Raw genomic sequence first — 19,640 nt, forward strand, 5'->3', positions numbered from 1 at the left:
CTCTCAAAGCAGATGATCTACTTAATATCAACATTTTTTATGTTTGATTAAAGTTGGCACGTTCATTTACGATCCACATTTCCGTACCATTTTCTTTTCCACATTTCCCCGTTCTCTCAGTGACTGTCAGCTCTGTGCTGGGAAGACCGAGATCTATACCTTCAGCCTCGGCTTCGTTCCCATCTGCGACTGACTCCCCTCTAATATCCCACCCTCCACAAGGCTAAGCTACCTGCAGGTGTTTCTTTTTGCCAAAACCTGCCCCTTGCCCTTTGTTATTCTCTGCATTGATTTTCTGTTTCGGTGTGCCTCTGTATATGACCCAGAATAACTGATTGGAGTGCCTGTCCTTTCTGGGCTGCTTTGCAATGTCACCTTTGTCATGAACCGATCCCATGAATAGGGAAGGGTGTTAATCCACTATTATGTTCTGTTCATCGAGGCATCTGTTCCATTAGCGACACCGTACTCTCCTCATTACTGGGACTTTAAAATAAGTCTCAGCATCTGTTAGGGTCCTTTAATTCTGTTCTTTAAGATTGCCTTGGCCAACTTTTACCCTTTGAATATTTACTTCATTTTAACATTAGCTTGTCAGTACTGACAGAAGAGAACAACAAAAACCCCAACAAAACAACAAAAACCCCAACAGGACACCAACAAAATTCCCACCTCCTGAATTTTGACGGCCAGAGATTACAGCCACCGGGGCCAGGTCTCATATCTTTAATAAATGTTTTAAAAATACTTTGTCTAACTTTTCTATTTTCAGTGGGAGGATTTGCTTGAATTACAGCTGGTCCCTGATTTATGATGGTTTTCACTTTCTGATTTTCCCTGACTTCGACTTAAGATTTTTTTGCGCGTTCAGTGGTATGATAGAGGTACACAGTCAGTAGAAACTGTACTTTGAAATTTGCTCTATTTTCTAGGCTAGCAACATGTGGTAGGATACTCACTCGTGGTGCTGGGCAGCAGCCGCGAGCCACAGCTACCAGTCTGCTAGACAATCATGAGGGTAAACAACTAATACTCTACAGTGTATTCATTGTGTTGAATGATTTTGCCCCACTTTAGGCTAAGTATGTGTTCCCAGCACATCTAGGGTAGGCTAAGCTAGGCTAAACTATGATGTTCAGTAGGTTAGTTGTATTAAATGAATTTTCAACTTAACAATATTTTCAATTTACAATGGGCTTATTACGATATAATCCTATCATAAGTCAAAGGCATCTATACCTTTTTTGACAATATCACCAGACACAATTTTAAAAATTTATCTTTATTGTTGAAAATATTATAGATGTCCCCTTTTTTCCCCCACTGATCCCCTCCACCTGGCATCCACCCACCCCCAGGCCTTCTCCACACTATTGTCTGTGTCCATAGGTCATGCATATATGCATCTAAGGTTTTTAATTAATCTCTCCTCCAGCCCACCCCCCACTCCCCACTCCTCCTTCCCTCTGAAATTTTTCCGACTGCTCCACTGTTCTTTATCTCTGTATCCATTTTGTTCATCAGTTTATTTTGTTCATTAGATTCGCAATTTTTAAATAAGTATTGTGTTAGCAAAGTTTAAATTTGGATGCTTAGAGCAGCAAACTCAAACCAGTGGCTTAAACAAGAGAGAAGTATGTATCTCTCTCACATGAAAGAAGTCCAGAAATTATTCACCCAGTGTTTACTTGGCACATCCCTGGTCATTTGGGACCCAGGATATTTTTATGTTTATGTTCTATCAGACTTTGCATATGGTTTCCATTGTCAAGTTTGTCACAGGGTCTGAGGTGGCTGCCAGGACCCTCATTAGAAACAGAAATGGAAGAATGAAGGAAAAAATCTTAATTTTCATGATATCTTTTTTTAACAATTAATATAGTCATTCTAGTATTTGACATTACCCTGATGGAAGCTATATAACTAACTTTCTTGCCAATCACTTTGTGGCATAAGGGGTTGTGAAATATGTAGGGGAAAATAAGGGAGGAATAGGAATGTGTAGGCTGAGGGTACAGGCTTTATAGTTTTCCCCACGGCAGATTTGTGGGATGCTCATGACACTCACCTACAGTCCCTTCACTTGCAATGTCTTCACATGGCCATATACATTTTTGCAAAATTTATACAAATGAAGTGTTTTAACCACAATTGGTTAAAACCAGTCTCTTTACATCCTGTTTTTTATTTTTTGGAGAGCAGCAGTTATTTTTTTCAGTAGAAATGCATTTGGTTCAGGTTTAATGGGATGTATTTATGTTATTTGCAGTCATCTGTGCACAGTTAAGCTATTGCTAGCTGTCCTGCTGCGGGATTGCTTTTAGGAATACTGCCCTCCATGACAAATCAACTGGTATTGTGACAGCAAGGTGCAGGACCAGAGGCCTGAGAAATGTGGTTGTGGAGGAAAAATAAATTTGGAAATATATAAAATCAGAAGTTCATTGCTGGAAAATGCAGTCTTAAATTCTCATATGAAGAAAAAATTGACATCCCTCCTAAAATTTTACATTGACCTAAATGTGTTGCAAAGCTGAAATAAAATCTTCTAAATAATCAATAATCATAGAAATTGTATTCCTGTTAGCAGACTTATAGAAAAGACTAACCTTTTTATCCTCTCACAGAAAATTAAATGACAATATTATTGTATTATGAAAAGGTGATCAAAGAAAATATAGTCACAAAATGTAAGAAATGTATCAGATAGTTAATCTAAAAATTTTAATTTATTGTGTTGTTTTTTTCAGCATTCTGAATAGCAGTTCACTTTTGTACCTCATTCCCATATAACTACGTATTCTTATTTGTAAAGAAGGCTTTCCCAAATTTTAGAAACTTGAGATTTTTATAAAACCTGGATTTACCCCTGTGTTCTCCCTTACGTTGCATTATTTACTAAGAATTGCTGGTGGAGGACTGTCCTAATTTGTAAGCCAAAGTCCTTGGATCTGCAAAGTCAACAAACTCAAATCACATGAGACTTCTATTTTCAGGAACAGTTGTCCTCCTCTCTCTTTGGGGGCAGGACAGGGGGAGTGGTGGGGAGACCAGAATTTTGGCAGGTGAAACTGCTTACCTGATCCTGACAATGACAGAGATTGCCAGCCTCTCAGGCTGGGACAGTCTCATCAATCAACCCGTGCTTGAACTATTAACACTGTCAGCTTCCTCGTGAGAGATGACAATTCAAGGGTAGCTTTCCTCACCCACTAAAACTCCCTCAGTCAAAAGAGCAAAACACTTTATCAGAAGGAGGGGCAGGAATGCATCTCTGACAAGAACTTGCCCCATTTACTTTCAGTCTACAGAGCTTCTTGTACTCATTTCTGCATGACTGTGAAAGAGATCCTCAGCAGAAGCCCTTGGCTTGCTGGTACAAGAGTTGGGGTAGGGCTTGCATCCTTGCCTTCATAGGGAGTGGTTGTGGTGCCAAGAGCAAGAAGGTTAAAACAACTTTGCCTGTGTATTCTCACAAGTGGTGTCTGGTTAAAAAGAATAACAATGCATGCCAATATTTGTTTGTACATGCATTACCTTTGTGGGATGGGCAGAAATGGACTGCTGGCTGAAGATATTAGAGATGAAAGCCAGCCATTAAGCTTTGCCCTCACTTGGTAACAGGAGGGAGAGTAATGAACTATCTTTTCGGGTTGTGAGGATTATTTAGATCTGAAAGCTGAGTTGGGATGTTTTCACCCAAAAGCAAATGGGATAGATATCTAAGGAATATCATGTAACCCGTATTATTAAAAATATCAAGTATCTACATGATTTGAAGAGAAATCACAGTGCAAGTAGAAGCTTCTAAGAGTTCTAACAGCTCAGATGGTGTCACTCCTACAAATATTCACAAAAATATATTCTATTGAAGAATTTTTAAAATTGTGTCCTTATATATTTATTTTGAAAATAAGTGGCTTTAAATTGTTTCAGGAGTTTCTAATTCCCTTAAAAGTCATGTTATCACTATTGGGAACCTCATGACCAATGTCACTTATTTTTATTTTTATCTGCTATGGAAAGAACAGGAAACTATTTTTTGAGCAAAATGGGGATGGCATCTCAGTTGACCTTTTCATAAGATTTCTTCCTTACCTCTACTCCTAAATCTCCCAGGGAATTAAAATTATGCCTGTTGGCCACTTAAATTAATGAAACTGGTAATGTCTAATGCAGGAACATCACCTCCGTGTGCTCCAGATACATATATGAATAGAGTTGCTGCGAATGCACACCTGCCCTGAGTGTCTGTAATCCATGTAATCAAGCATTGACTTTAAAATCCTCATTCCCAGAAACCTAAAGTAAAAACAGTTGAAGAGATATGGAACATGAACCAGCTGTCCTTTGGCCTGATTAAAAATAAACTCTTAGCCGCTCTTTTAAAGAAGTCTATCTTTATTGTTAAGGGAAGGTCTTTGTTGGACTGCTTAAAACTTTATAAGATTTCCTTTAAAGCAAGGCCATTTTATTTTATTCATTTTTTAATCATTTTTTTTATTTTCAGTTACAGTTGACATACATCATTATATTAGTTTAAGTGATTAGACTTAACATAATAAATGATCACCCCAATCAATTCTGTACTCATCCAGCACCATTCTTAGTTATTAAAATATTATTGACTATATTCCCTATGCTGTACTTTACATCTCCATGACTCTGCTGTAACAACCAATTTGTACTTCTTAATCCCTTCACCTTTTTCACCCATCCCCCAACCCTCCCCCATGTTCTACTTGTTCATTTTATTTGTAGATTCAAATATTGATAGATGTGTATTTATTGCCATTTTATTGTTCATATTTTTTATCTTCTTTTTAAAGAAGATCCTTTAACATTTCCTATAATACTGGTTTGGTGATGAGCTCCTTTAGCTTTCCTTGTTTGGGAAGCTCTTTATAACGTCCATGGATTCTAAATGATAGCTTTTCAGGACAGAATAATATTGGTTGTAGGTCTTTGCTTTTCATCACTTTGAATATTTCTTGCCAATCCCTCTGGCCTGCAAAGTTTATTTTGAGAAATCAGCTGAAAGTCTTATGGGTGCTCCCTTGTAGGTAACTAATTGCTTTTCTCTTGCTGCTTTTAAGATTCTCTGTTTGTCTTTAACCTTTGGCATTTTAATTATCATGTGTCTTGGTGTGAGCCTCTCTGGGTTCATCTTGTTTGGGATTCTCGGAACTTCCTGGAGTTGTATGTCTGTTTCCTTCACCAAGTTAGGGAAGTTTTTGTCATTAATTTTTCAAATAGGTTTTCAATTTCTTGCTCTTTCTCTCTTCTCATTCTGGTACCTCATGATGCAAATGTTGGTAGACTTGAAGTTGTCCCAGAGGCTCCTACCACTATCCTCATTTTCTTGGATTCTTTTTCCTTTTTGCTGTTCTGATTGGGTGTTTTTTGTTTCTTTATGTTCCAAATTGATGGTTTGATTCTCAGCTTCACCTACTCTACTATTGATTCCCTGTCAATTATTCTTTATTTCAATTAATGTATCCTTCATTTCTGACTGGTTCTTTTTTATGCTGTTGAGGTTCTCACTAAGTTCCTTAAGTATCCTCATAAACAGTGTTTTGAACTCTGCATCTAGTTCTTCTTCTGGAGTTTTGTTCTGTTCTTTCATTTGGGCCATGTTTCTTTGTCTCTTAATTTTGGCCACCTTTCTGTATTTGTTTCTATGTATTAGGCAGAGCTGCTACATCTTCTAGGCTTGGTAGTGTGGCTGAATGTAGCAGGTGCCCTGTAGGGTCCAATGATACAGCCTCCCTGATCACCCCAGCGGGGCACTCGAGGTATGCTTCCCATGTGGGCTATACATGCTTCTGCTGTAATTGAGTCTTGATTACTGTTGGCATATCAATGGGAGAGATTTACCAAGGCTGATCAGCTGCAAGAATGGGCTGTGACCACTGACCACCTTTGAGGATCAGCTGTGCAGGGATCCACCACTCAGAGCAGGACTTACTTCAGCAGGGCTCTGGCACCCACTGAGTCCATCCCTTGAATGTGTTACTTCTGAAGGTAGTTGGGTGGTGGTGCTTTGACCATGGTCTGAAGCTATCCGCTGGGTGTGCTGGTTCTGGGGCCTCCTGGGAAGTTCATGCCAAGGTCAGCCAGTGGCTGCTGCTAGTACTGGGCCTGTGGCACTTAGTGAGAGGTATGGGGCTCACTGAGGCCAGATGCTGCTTGTTTGAGAGATTTTTTTTAAAAATTTGAAGCATAAGCTGAGACAGGCCATTCCTATAGTAAAACCATCGAAACAGCTTGCATGTGCCCAAAAGTTGGGTGGGGCAGAGTCTCAGGGAATCACCAGGGTGGGGCAAACCGTGATAGCCAGGTTGATGGTCTCATATATGGCTCCCCTCTGCTGACTCTGTGGGGGAAAGGCTCATCAAAGGAACAGTGGTCTCTGCCAGTACTTCTGTCTTGGAGAAAGCTGCCCCCTACCCCTGTTCTAGAAGATGGAGCAAAAAGAAGTAAAAGATTTATAAATTAGAAGGGATTATTTCCTGAGAGTGAGATGGTTTAATGTAGTGTTTACAGAAGGAAAAATTTAAAGTCTCTTCTTTGGAGTTTTTAAAAACAAAAAAATGCTTGCCCTGGCTGGTGTGGCTCAATAGGTTGAGTGCCATCCCATGCACTAAAAGGTCACTGGTTTGATTCCCAGTCAGAGCACATACCCAGGTTGCAGATTGGTTCCCTGATTGGGGAGGCAACCAATTGATGTTTTTCTCTCACATTGATGTCTCTCTCTCTCTCCCCTCCTCTCTTTCTAAAAATAAATAAATAAATAAATAAATAAATAAATAAATAAATAAATAAATAAATAAATACAAAAGCCATTTAAATTATGTTCAACAGTTTAAATACATTTTGAATTGCAGCCTGTATTAGTTTCCTGTGGCTGCTGTAATGGTTTACCACAAATTGGTTGGCTTTAGCCAATGGAAATTTTTTTCTCCCCCAGTTCCGGAGGCCAGAAGTCTGAAATTAGTATCACAGAGACAAAATCAAGGTGTTGGTAGGATCCTGCTCCCTCTGGAGTCTCTATGTAAGAATCCTTTCCTTGCCTTTTCTAGCTGACGTTCCTTAGCTTGTGACCATGTCACTCCAGTGTTTAAGGCCAGCATCTACAAATCACCTGCCTTTTGCTCTGCCTTCTCCTTGTTGTTATTTGTGTGTGTGTGTGTATGTGTGTGTGAAATCTTCCTCTGCCTCCCTTTTAGAAGGTTATAAGAGATGGCATTTAAGACCCACCGAAATAACCCAGGATAATTTTCCCATCTCAATATCATTAATATCATCACACCTACAAAGACTGTTTTTCCAAATAAGGTAACACTTATGGGCTCCAGGGATTAGGATTTACTATCTTTTAGGGGAAGAGGGGATTATTTTTAGTTTAGCACACAAATTGAGGGATAAACTGGTTGAGGTCTTCGTGGATATGTTGGGATTTTGTGATTCAAAGATTGTGACCTTTGGCAATTTGCTTTACTCCTCCCTAAACCTTTGTTTTCTCACTTACAAAATAAGTCTAATAATGGCATTTATGCCATAAGATTGTTATGGAGATTAAATGATTTAAGACATTTAGAGGTGTGGCTGGTACATAAATTTTCAACATGTGTCAGCTACCATTACTTGGTGCTGTTTGTGTTGATATTATCATGTATATAAAAGAAAGATTATGTGAAAAGATAATTGGCACTTGCTTAATGGTCTAAGATATAATCTACATTTCTTTACTGTTACTTTACTTTGTTTTGACAAATTTAATGAAGGTGGGTCACAGAGTTGAGGTAGTGACTTGATGTCCAAAGAATGTATTTGATTTGCTTTGTGGAGTTTATTTAACTTTGTCTACAACAGGGACAGACTAAACTAACCCCAAAATTGAGTAGGCAACTAAAAAACCAAGTTTTATAAAAATTCCCATTAAGAATAATAGCCTCAGGAGTAGCGGAGACATACTATTCCCTTTATGTTCTAAAAATGTCTTAGTCACCTTTTCAACTTTTTATGAACATAAGTAAAATCTCAAACTTTTAGATTTAACAGAAGTCCTCTTCTACTAAACTGAGTACTATCCTTACAGAACTTGACTTCTTTCATGTCTCCTACTCAGGTTAGCCTTTCTACTTCTTAAACATTAAATTTCCTCCTGCCCATCTTTACTGTAGCACAAACATGTTTGTTAGTAACAAATCAATATAATGTCTGCAAAACCTTTTTTACTCAAAGGTCTTACAAGGTTTTATAAATATTGACATTCTATGTTGTAATGTACATTTTTAGGTGTCATCATTTTGAAGAAGCAACTACTCTGCCTATTGTACACACTAATTGGTAGGGCAAGTGATTTCTTCCAGGGGCTACATTAGGCCAGTGACAGAGTTGTTGACAGGCCAAATGGAAAGATAATAGTAATTTGTTTTTTATTTTCAACATGATGTGATTTTAAAACAATGAAATTTCAAGTAATCATGTCATGGGTGCACTAATGGAAATAGTACTTTCATTTGTCTCTGTACATTTCACCAAAAAATAACCATATGTAGCCCAACTGCAATGACAATCTGTAGACCTTCTTCTACTTAAAATACTATTAGGTTAAACAGTCTAAAATCGCTGTTCTTGTAGGTCAAGAAAGGTTGAATGTGGTGGTTTCACATGGTACAAGGTAAACAGCACCCTGTGACAAAGGAGCTCAGTTTTCCAGAGCTATTAAATGAAAATAGCTAGATGAAACATTTAAGCATGTAAGGAAATTTTGCATTTTCAAGTTACGTATATTTATTCCAGTAAATATAAACTGAGTCATGGTTCACATCCTTTAATGTCAGTGATCATGGGAACGTACATTATTAAAAGAAGGGAAATGAGTGCGAGAAATTCATAGTGGGAAAAGCTAGGTAAACAGAAAACAATGAAAAATGGAGATTGTTACAAACTTTGTAATCATTTCTGTTTGACAATGTTTATCTCTTTAAATGCTTATCTTCTTACCCATTTTTATTTCATTTTTATGTGACTCATAAAGTTGGATATCGCTCAATGTTTAGCTCTTTGGTGTCTGAACAGGGAAAGCAGATTGCCCTGGCGTTTTTATGTACTGTAGGAAAAGAAAGTCATTTTCATGTATTGAGATTTATTATTGGAATATGTTTTCCAATATCGCAAAGCACACCTACAAAATTTAATGTACACGCATATTCAAGTACACTGTTCTGAAGTAGCATCGGGTAAGGTTTTATACTTTCTTTTGTGGAAAATGCAGAGAACTAAATAGCTGCAGCTACTGCTCCCATTCCACTCCCCACCCTCTCTGCCTTAGTGATCAGTGATATTGGGAAAGGTATCATATTTTCCATAAACCCTCCCAAACATCCATTTATCAATTCTTAGGCTCGGGGTTTTTCTGGAGTGGTAAGTAGTTAAGAAGATGCCAGAACTCTAATGGAGGGATTATTACCTTTGGGGAAATGTTTGATGACTCAAGGAAAGGGAATGACTTCAGGGAATAAGCATAGAGACCTATTATTATAGGTTTCACTAAGAAGTTAAGTTTTATATTTATATGATATCTGTTTTTATGGTAAATTTTATGATTTTCTTGTATCCATGAAGTTTCCCTATGAGAAATTTTACATGAAGAAACACGTTAGCTTGTCATTGATCACCTTCATGAATTCTTATGAGTGTTTGTTCTGTCAGAATTGTCAGATTCTTATGACCTAGTTGGCTATTTCATGTCACATCTTGTAGTACATTGCATCTGGGGATGGATGTAAATGAGTAAACTGAGACCACCTCATAATTTAAAAAGCAATCTCACTCTGAGTCAGCATGTGCACTATATACCGGTAAAAACAAATGAGAGTAAGGAAATGACTCTGGTGCAGTAATTTATGGAAAATGTTACAGTTTTATGATCTATCCATGCATTTTTTTAAAACACCTTTGCCATAGCATAAGGTACTTAGATGAAAGATTGGATTCAAGCTCAGAAGTGATGGGGAGAAATGTGTATTTTTTTTCTTTCTTTCTTCGTGGCTTGACAAATAAGTCAAAGAGTGAGTAAAAAGGGAGATATAAGAGAATAAATAAATTAGCTAGCTAATTTATATGATGGTTTCTGTAGGCAAAAGACAATGTAGATGTTTTGGAGAATCAAAAAACTTGACCAGAACTTCCTTCAAAATTACATGGGAAGCAGGGAAGTGGATGGGAGTGGTAGAGATAAAAAAGAGTGGTCTCGAGTTTATATTTGTTGAAGCTGGCCAACAAATATACCTCATTGCTCTGCTTTTACTCATTGCTCTACTTTTGCAAATGTTTGAATTTTTCCATAATAAACAGTTTTTTAAAATTGTAAGATTTGACTATTTCCCAGCAGGAGTTAATACTCTAAATAGGAAAACAAGAATGTTCATTGTGCACTTACACAACAGGCTCTGTATTTCATAAATATATACTATTTCCATAAAATTTTGGTTCACACATTTTTCTTGAGCAAACTCATAAAATTGCCTAACAAGCAAACATCCTCCACGTCTCTAACCCTGCTCCCTTTACTGTCAGGTGATTTGTCATGAGAGACAAAGGTAACAAAAATCACAAATAAAGGAGCAAGAGAGATGCCCTAAGGTGTAGACAGAAGAGAACAGGAAGAATGGAAATGTGGATTCAAGTCCTGCTGAATTACTAGACCCGTGTTTTTTCCCGTGGCAGTGTACAGGTGTACGATACAGGGCTGGGCAAAAGTCGGTTTCCAGTTGTGAGCATGAGAAACAGAGTTTATTCTTGTTATTACTTATTAATTATTGTATTCTTTTCCATATGAACAACTGTAAGCCTACTTTTGCCCCACTCTGTATTAGTTACTCGTTTGTAATCTCCATGTGTTTTATAAGCTTACCTTGGTGAGGCATCTGGAGAGCCCAAAGTGAAATGAATGGCCCAAAATCATACAAATGTGGTTTGGAAGAGCTAGAATTAACCTGGCCACTGCTGTCCCTGCCAGTGATGTATTCTTTGACTAGAAGTGAACAGCATTGCCAAAAAGTGCTTCCTTGCTTTCATGGTTTATCTATAACATGAAGATGCTAGGATTGAACTTGTACCTACTACTTTCTGTCAATTGAAAAGGAGAGAGAAGAAATATATATCTATATATCTATCTATATGTATATATATAGTTATATATATATCCAGGTCCCTGTCCCTTTGCTGCTACTGACAACATCTGTCAAAACAAAGCTTTAAGCAATTTATTTTTCATTTTGTATAACTATAACAACTTTGTTTATTGAAGGAAGGTTATATTTTCCTAAGTAATTTATGTCCCAAGGTCAAAAAATACTATTTAAGTTCCTCTAACAGAGATTAATGATAAAATATTACGAACAGACAGAAATGGATGTATATAAAACCATTGTTTTAAACTTGTTCCTTTATAAAGTACCACATTTCTAAATTTGATTTTGCAGTGCTATAATTAATGGGATCTGTGTATTTTCTCTATTAACTCTTTCTTGACTCTTATTACACATAGACTTGGCTAATCCTTCCTTTATACTACAGGGTACACTGCAATTCTATTATAGCTCCTATAACACCCTCTTTAGTTTACATGTCTGTCTCCCCCTACTGGACTCTACATTTTTTTAGACCAGAGATCCTTTTCAATGCCCAGCAGTGACTAGCTCTTTGTAGGTTTCAATAAATGTTTGTTGTAAGTGGATGGCTAACTCAATAAATGCCTTCTAATGGCTAATCCTTTGAGTAATTTCCAACTAATTTTATAATGTAAGCAGATGTCTTTGGCTTTACCAACCCTCTTTCTTACATTTCCCATATCCTTTCACTGGGGCCACATACAGAAAATGAAAGTGTTTTACCTACTGACTTCCCATTCCATATCCATTCATTGAACCAACCTGTACAGTCTTTGTATTTCCCAGCCTTCCCATTATTTAACACATCTTGTGATCAAAACCATCAAATGCTATTGATCTTGCACTGCCCCTCCAAATCCTTATTATCTTCATTCTTCTAAATCCAGCCCATCTTCCATCTTTTTGCTTTTCTCTTTGCTTTTTTTGCCCCATTGTCTGCTAACTTCTCTAGAAGAGTCATTCTGTCACAGAAAAATTAAAACAATTGTTTTCTAGGATCAGGGATATTTGGGTAGCTTTTCTTTATAGTCTCCCTAGAATCATGGAAGATTCAGAAGTGTTACATGGTGAATAATTTACAATTAAGAAACATGCCTTTCTAGCGGGCTCTCAAACAGGCTCAGTTAGGGTTGAGTTTGGACAAAGATTCAGACTGATCATTATTTTTCTTTAGGCAAAATTTGCCCATCCCTACTATTCCCAATTACTGGTAATCTTGCCTGTTTTCCACTAAGTAATCAAAGTTTTCTTAAAGTCATGTGGAGCAGGTTGATAATTCGTACTATTATCATTTCTGGCCTGCCAGGAACATTTTTCCCCAAAGAATGTTTTATTATAGGAAATGTATTGACTTAGACAGGTCCAAATAAACTAATTAGCCAAGATTACTTTTTATTTTTAGTAGTGTTATATCAAGACCACGTTCCTTAAAAACATGAATACATTAGCCATTAACAGTAGATAAATATGGGAAGACATTTTTAGCTCCATTTTCCAGGTAGAAAAATCAAGTCAGAGGTTTGCTTCTGGTCATATGGGCCTGTATGGCCCCAGAAATAGATTCCGTGTCTGATAACTAAAGTCTGTCAGAACAAGACATCTCTTGATAAAAAAATGAATGCCAGCTTGCTGAGTGAGCTGGTATTATTTAACATTTATCAGCAAGCAATAGATATATTTGCTCTGAGGATTTTGAGGTCTTAGATTTGTGTATAATTTTAGCTCATTACTGATACAAAAATCATTATTTTGGGAAGGTGGATTTTAAGTCTTTAAAACATGACAGAAAATCCCCGTGAGAAAATAAAATAAGACTATTTATAAATTTATATACATCTGTTTTATTTATTTATTCTGTTGTTTTATTTTTATTTTATTTTTCAATTTTATTGTATTTATTGGGGTGACATTGATTAATAAGATGATATATGTTTCAAATGTACAATTCTAAAATGCATCATCTGTATATTGCATTGTATACTCACTACCCAAAGTCAAGTCTCCTTCCGTCACCAGGTATTTCACCCCTTTTATCCTCTTTTCCCCCTCCACCCCCCTTCCCTCTGGTAACCACCATACTCTTGTCTGTGTCTATGAGGTTTTTAAAATTTGTCTGGCTTGTTCATTTGTTGCTTTCTGTTTTATATCTCACATGAGTAAAATTATATGGTTCTTGAGGTTTCCACCTGACTTATTTTGCTTAGCATGATATTCTCAAGATCCATCCATGTTGGCCCAAATGGCAGTATTTCATCTTTTCTTACGGCTGAGTAGCATTCCGTTGTATACAGTCAGAATGTCAACCGGTAGTGCCACTGTGGAAAATAGTATGGAGCTTCCTTAAAAAATTAAGAATAGAGGTACCATACCCAGCAATCCCTTTTCTGGGTATCTACCCTCCCGAAAATTGAAAACATTTATTCATAAAGATATATGTATCCTTATGTTCATTGCAGCATTATTTGCTGTGGCCAAGACATGGAAACAACTGATGTGTCCTTCCATAGATGATTAGATAAAGAAAATGTGATCCATGTATATAAAATGTATACATCTACTTTTAAAATAATCATTTGGCTAAGTGGTTGTGTGTTGGTAGAAGACTACCAGTGTCCATCTACTGGATGAGGCTCTGTTTTAAAAATAGATTTGAATTTCATGCATTATATTTTGTCCCTGGAGCACATGCTAATCCTTTCCTGTCCACTGCCTGTTGGGAACACATAACGATTTACTTAATCGCACAAAAAATTAGTCTTCAGAATTGAAATGGAAACAGAGCAATAATTTGTGATTATGGTATTCTGCCATTAGCTCAGTTGGATGTTTTTATGTATGTGTTATATATTAACTTACTCTAAACTCTTATTTTAATAGCACCACAGGCTTTGAAAGGTTTGGAGAGATTATCTTATTAACCTTCTTCCCTACCTTGAAAACAGCACCGCTAATAACACTTTCATAACCTCCCTTGGTAACTTATCTCATTGCACAATCATCCTCATTGCAGGTATTTTATCCCTGTATCAAATATGGATTTTTTATCCTACAGTTAATTCTATTAGCTTCACCATCTCCACTGAGTTTGGAATAGAATATCTAGCTTACTTTCTCTGTGCATTAGTATCTACGGATTCTTGAGAGAGGAGGTATGACATCCTTTGCTCTCAGTGGGAACAAACTGTACTGTTACCTCTGGGTGGCATGAACCAGCATGTATCTTAATATATTTTGTCATGCTCTATGTTCATGTACTCAGCATATGAGTGAGGCGATATGTAAGTGGTTTTTTTAAAAAAAGTGCCTGTAAAACAATTTCTAAAGAATGACCTATTTTATTTTTAAAACTTAGTATCACCTGATGGTTTCCTCCAAGCTGTGGAATAAAATAGAGGAAAAGTTTTTCCAAAGAGGATGACTGTTTTGGGCCAGGGTTCTCTGTTTCTTTTGGTCTACCGCATTGGGCCGAAGAGTTTGGGAGAATGAAGACATTGGGTCAAATTATAGGAAAAATGAGGTTGAGTTCAACTTGTTTATTCTGAAGGGTCTTTGTCCTGAAGGAACTCACCGCATATAACTTTACAGTGTTTTTCTCCTCTGTGCCCCTCCCTCCCCCAACCTCAGGCATCTCTGGAGGCTAATAAACTATTCCCAAAACTGAGTAACACCCGGAGAGTCTCAGGGCACCCGAAGAGGTGTGGGCAGATGGCTGGGGGGGATCGGCCATCCATTTAGATCTAGACCAGGTCACTAACAGGCGAAGGCTGTTGTCTCCTAACAGCTGCTCAGTGGCCTCTGAAAGGAGGTGGTGGCTTCCATCCAGTTTCTGGACAGCTGTCTTCCTCGCAGAAATCACTGCCACAATTGGCATTAATAGGCCCTCCTGCTGGCAGCTCCTTTCTGCTTTCCTCCTCTGGTCTTTTCCCTTTCCCTTTCCTCCGCCAGTAGGTGGCCCGGAGAAAGAAAGAGCAGCAGCGGCTCCAGAGGGAAGAATGTGCTAACACCTCGGCCGGGCTCTGTGCCAGGGCTCGCAGAGGGACCTCAGCCCAAGGCTCCTGGGATGGGACACTCTCACCTCCCACAGCGCGCCCTCGCCTGCGCCGCCCCAGCCCTCAGTTGCTCTGCTCAGGGTGTGTCAGAGTTTACTCTGGGGTTGTCTATTTTATCCATTGAGCTTCTCCTTTCATCACGAGGCAGGGAACATGGCTGTGTTTGTACAATGGATGGGCCCGAGGGGAATTTAAGTGATTCAGTAGTTGTGGTATAAACCCTTCATTATAACTCCCTCTCGGGCACTACCAGGAGTTGCTGGAGACAGGAGGTTGTACAGTTTGAGATTCCCTCCTGTGACATTTCGGGGGGTGGATATGTACGGCAGTCATCTTCCCAAACCCCAAATCAACACACCTATCTTGACCAAGCATTTTGGGGGTTTAAAATCTATCTCACAAGTTTTTAATAAAATAGAAATAAAACTCCATTTTTAATTAAATTGAAAAAATCACTTGAATTAGAACGAGTAAAATGGTACAACACTAAGAGTGCTTGAAAATCTGTGGCATGGATATTTTTATTATTTTTAAAAATATGTTTTTATTGACTTTAGAGGGAAAGGAAAGGAGAGGGAGAGAGAGAGAGGGAAACATCAATGAGAGAGAACCATCAATTGGCTGCCTCATGCACGCCCCCTACTGGGAATTGAGCCTGAAACTGGGACATGTGCCCTGGCTGGGAATATAACTGGAAACCTCCCTGCAGGGGAGGACCCCCGACCAACTCAGCCATACTGGCTGGGGATGCGGAATGGATTATTAACTTCAAATTCTTGTAATGCTCTTTGGTCCTTCAGAAAACGATAAGGAAATAGTAGTGGCTGCTTCCATCCTTGAAATGTCCAAGACTGCTTTCGAGTTATCCAACTTCATTTTCTCAGTTTCAATTTAAGAGTCAAAAAGTGGACTAAAGGAAGACTTATCATTCATAATACGCATTCTTTTTCCAACCAGAAGGAGGCAATGATAGAACATGAAGCTCTTCTACTATTGGAAAGAGAAAAAATTTAAACAATTTTACAGTGGTTCAGCACTTATTAAGAAGCCCAGAGCATTTTGCCCTAGGCTGCCTCTCTTTGGAATTTAAAACCTGTGTACTACACTGTTGGAGAAATTCAGCTAATACACCACACATCAGTTTGCATTTAACTCATTGCAGTGTTGACTACTAAGAACACTTAACATGACCAACAAAATATTTCAAATGATCATATGAAATCTAAATGAGGAGCTTGAATTGGGTCAATATTAAACAGATGTGAAATCCCAGATACCCTTTGCAATTTAGAAGGTAAAATTACTTAGCACAACCACGTTGGGCAAGGGTTTTGAATCTCAGAGTAGTGACCAGGACCCACAAAACAGTCATGTAGGAAAAAAGTGAGGTTTAGAGTTGGGGAAAATATCCCAGTACCAGCTCTGACTCTACAACCTTGACGATCCACTTTCTCTCATGTATGTGATGGGACAAATCATACTCTGTCACCACCTTATGGGTTATTTCTGTTACTTAATGCATATAAGGTTACTTGAAGATCAAAGTGCTAAATATTATTACTAATTAAAATAAGCAACTTCAAACCAAATGTAAAAGGAGAAGTAGCTTTGGAGAAGTGTAATTTTTATAATGGACAGATTGTCTAACAGGTAAAGAAAGACTCTCAGTGTTACGATTCACTTATTTATTCATTTAGAAAAAAATGATCGAAGAAATCTGAGAAATGACATAATCAGGATGGCTATGTGCCTATTCTTCCATTTTTAAAAAAATCCTCAGACACTTCTGACTTCAAAAAAAAATGCAACAAAGGGAAAGTAAAAAAGAAGAAAAATGTCATTCTGATTTATAACCATTTGTAGTCTGGGTGTGCCTTGAACTTTGCATTTAAAAAGAAAGCGTGTTTCTGATTTTCTACCAATCCCCGTCCTTAGCTCACCACTTCCAAAAATACCTCTCTCCTTGAAAGCAAATAATAAGTGAGGAAGAATTGGTTTATAGATGCTGAAGTCTCTCCCTCAAAACGACACTGGTTTAATTCAAACAGGACAAAATGAGTGCCTGAGAAGGAGTGAGATTTTAAGGCTTGGGCACTAAGTGGAAGCATCATTTCCTGGTCCACACCTTCTTCTGTCATTGTTGGCTGGGACTTTGCCTGGCACTGTAGCTTTCCCATCACCAGTAGTTAAAGTGCCATGCTGTCACCATCCTTTGTTTTCTTCCATAAAGACATTGGAAAATTAGAGGATGGGTGGAGTAAACATATATTATGCATAAGAATACTATTCTTTTGCTAACAATGTATGCTAGCCATAGGGAAAATATTTTTCGATAGGGTATATGTTCATTTTTCTAAGTTCTGAAAGTCTTCTCTAAAAATTTAGTCCATGGGATGCAAATCCAAAACTCATCATGGGCTAAACTGATGATAAAAAATGAAAGAATCAGATTTTTCAGACACTGGGGAGTGGTGAGGACTGTGTCACTGGTGAGGGCCACACTCAAGTCCACCATGGTATACATAATTCTGGGGCACCCCAGTCATGTCATATTGTATGCGAATGGTGCCCTCTAGTGTGGAGCAGTGCATGCCCTACCCATTCATCCATTCAGTACATCTTCCTTGAACTTGCTGTGTGCCAGGCATGGTTTTAACTGCTGGGCAGCAGCAATGGACAAAACAAACAGGAATACCTGGTCTCAAAGAACCTAAAGCATTCTCATTCAGTTATTTTTTAAAAGGCTAAAAGCACCACACAAACCAAATAAAATGCATCTGCACGCAGAATTTGGTCCACCAATTCATGACCCTGCTCTATCTAGTCTTTTAAATCATTTCTGTGATCTTGCAGATTTTAGACGCAGGGACAAAACCCAGAAATGTACTAACTGAAGGTTAGCACCCACTACTTAGCTCACATTTAATGAGGGCTCTGCATACATAGACAAGTCAGCTAATTCATTTTTAATTACAATTCTATATCCCCACTCCAGAGTGTATGCTTGCCACTCTTTCTTCCAAGAAAACACAATTCCTAGAGGTGATCTGTGAGGTAAGTGAGGAAGGAAAACCAGAATGTCATGAGATGCGGTCATGACATTCTGCCAAAGCATTGTCCGCCTGAATACCTGTGGGTCCTGGAGACCAATGGAAGAGCAGGCCACTGAGCAGTGGTCAGTGTGGCTCTTGAACCAATTTAAAGTCTGCTCCTAACTGCCTACGAATTTAATTAATTTTTTTTTCAAGCAAAAAGGTAGATTCCCTTAAAGTGTCAGGTCTCTTAGGATTTGTGCTAACAGAAGCAGGGGAAGTGCAGAACGCAAAGAGCTTTCTTATAAAGAATTTATTTCTCAGCCACATGGCATCTTAATGCCATTTGATGGAAAGTTTTAATTTAATCTGCATATAGTCAAAATGGAACTAAAAGGAGATCTGGTCACACCTAGCTTGCTTTCATGTCTGGAAGATTTTTTTTTAATTTTTTTCTTTCATTTTTTTGCATTGGAAGCTTCTGTAAAACTGAAAAGAATACTTGTATAAATTTTCAGCAAGAAACTTTAGAGAAATGGTACTCAGAGAGTTGAAAAGTTTTCTGTCTGATAACTCACTCTGAATTTTGTTAAATAAAATCCTGATTGAAGAATATTTAAGGAACCTAGGTCACAGATCTAATGAGAGACAGCCATAGCATATAGGTATAAAGACCAAATTTAAGCATTCCCATCTTCCAATAAATAGAGCAAAGATCATCTATTCTTCCTCTTCTCTACCTGTCTTCCAGCATCCCTTCTTTCTAGCCCCTCTCATAAATGAGTAATAATAGCAGTCACAACAATAATCAGAGGAGAGAGTGTTAACTTATCAAATCTGCACATTATAGTCAATTACTTTTCCCAAAGCATGAAAGCATTTCCTGAAAACTGTCAGAGGTATTAAATTTTTTTTTCTGTCTCTCTCTTTAAATCACAAAGCAAAATTCCACTGTCCCTCCCCCCACCCCCCCACGTCTAAAAAAAAAAAAAAGTTGTCGAGTTTTACTTTTCTATTCACTGCAGTCCTGGCCAAAGTAAAGCCCTCTTTCTCAATGACGTCAAGATCTTTACCAAGATTAGGCTTTCATTTCTCTATTGCAGCAATTAGCCAGGGAATGTATAAAAGGCTTCAGGGAGACTCACTGGGCTGCAGAGAGAGCACTTTGCACCACAGATAGCAAGAAGCAAGGCAGAGGGAGTGAGGAGAGGAGAGGAGCCAGTCGCTCCAGGAGAAGGGAAAGAGTGCGACAGGCTGGGGGAAGGAGCACAGAAAGTGTGTGTAAAAACGGAGTAAAGAAGGGGGGGGGAACCAACTACCCTTAAAGCACATTTTTAAAACTCTGGCAATTCAAGAAAGAAACAGGCTACGTATCT

At 38.1% G+C, this 19,640-nt stretch overlaps 1 protein-coding gene across 1 annotated transcript in view; it reads left to right on the forward strand.

Annotated features, from left to right (window-relative positions):
• The window catches only part of DIO2 (iodothyronine deiodinase 2), a 134,762-nt gene that overhangs the window by 100,919 nt on the left and 14,203 nt on the right, over positions 1-19,640 (forward strand).

This window comes from Miniopterus natalensis, chromosome 1 (assembly GCF_054644295.1).
Source record: "Miniopterus natalensis isolate mMinNat1 chromosome 1, mMinNat1.hap1, whole genome shotgun sequence".
Classification (NCBI taxonomy): Eukaryota; Metazoa; Chordata; class Mammalia; order Chiroptera; family Miniopteridae; genus Miniopterus; species Miniopterus natalensis.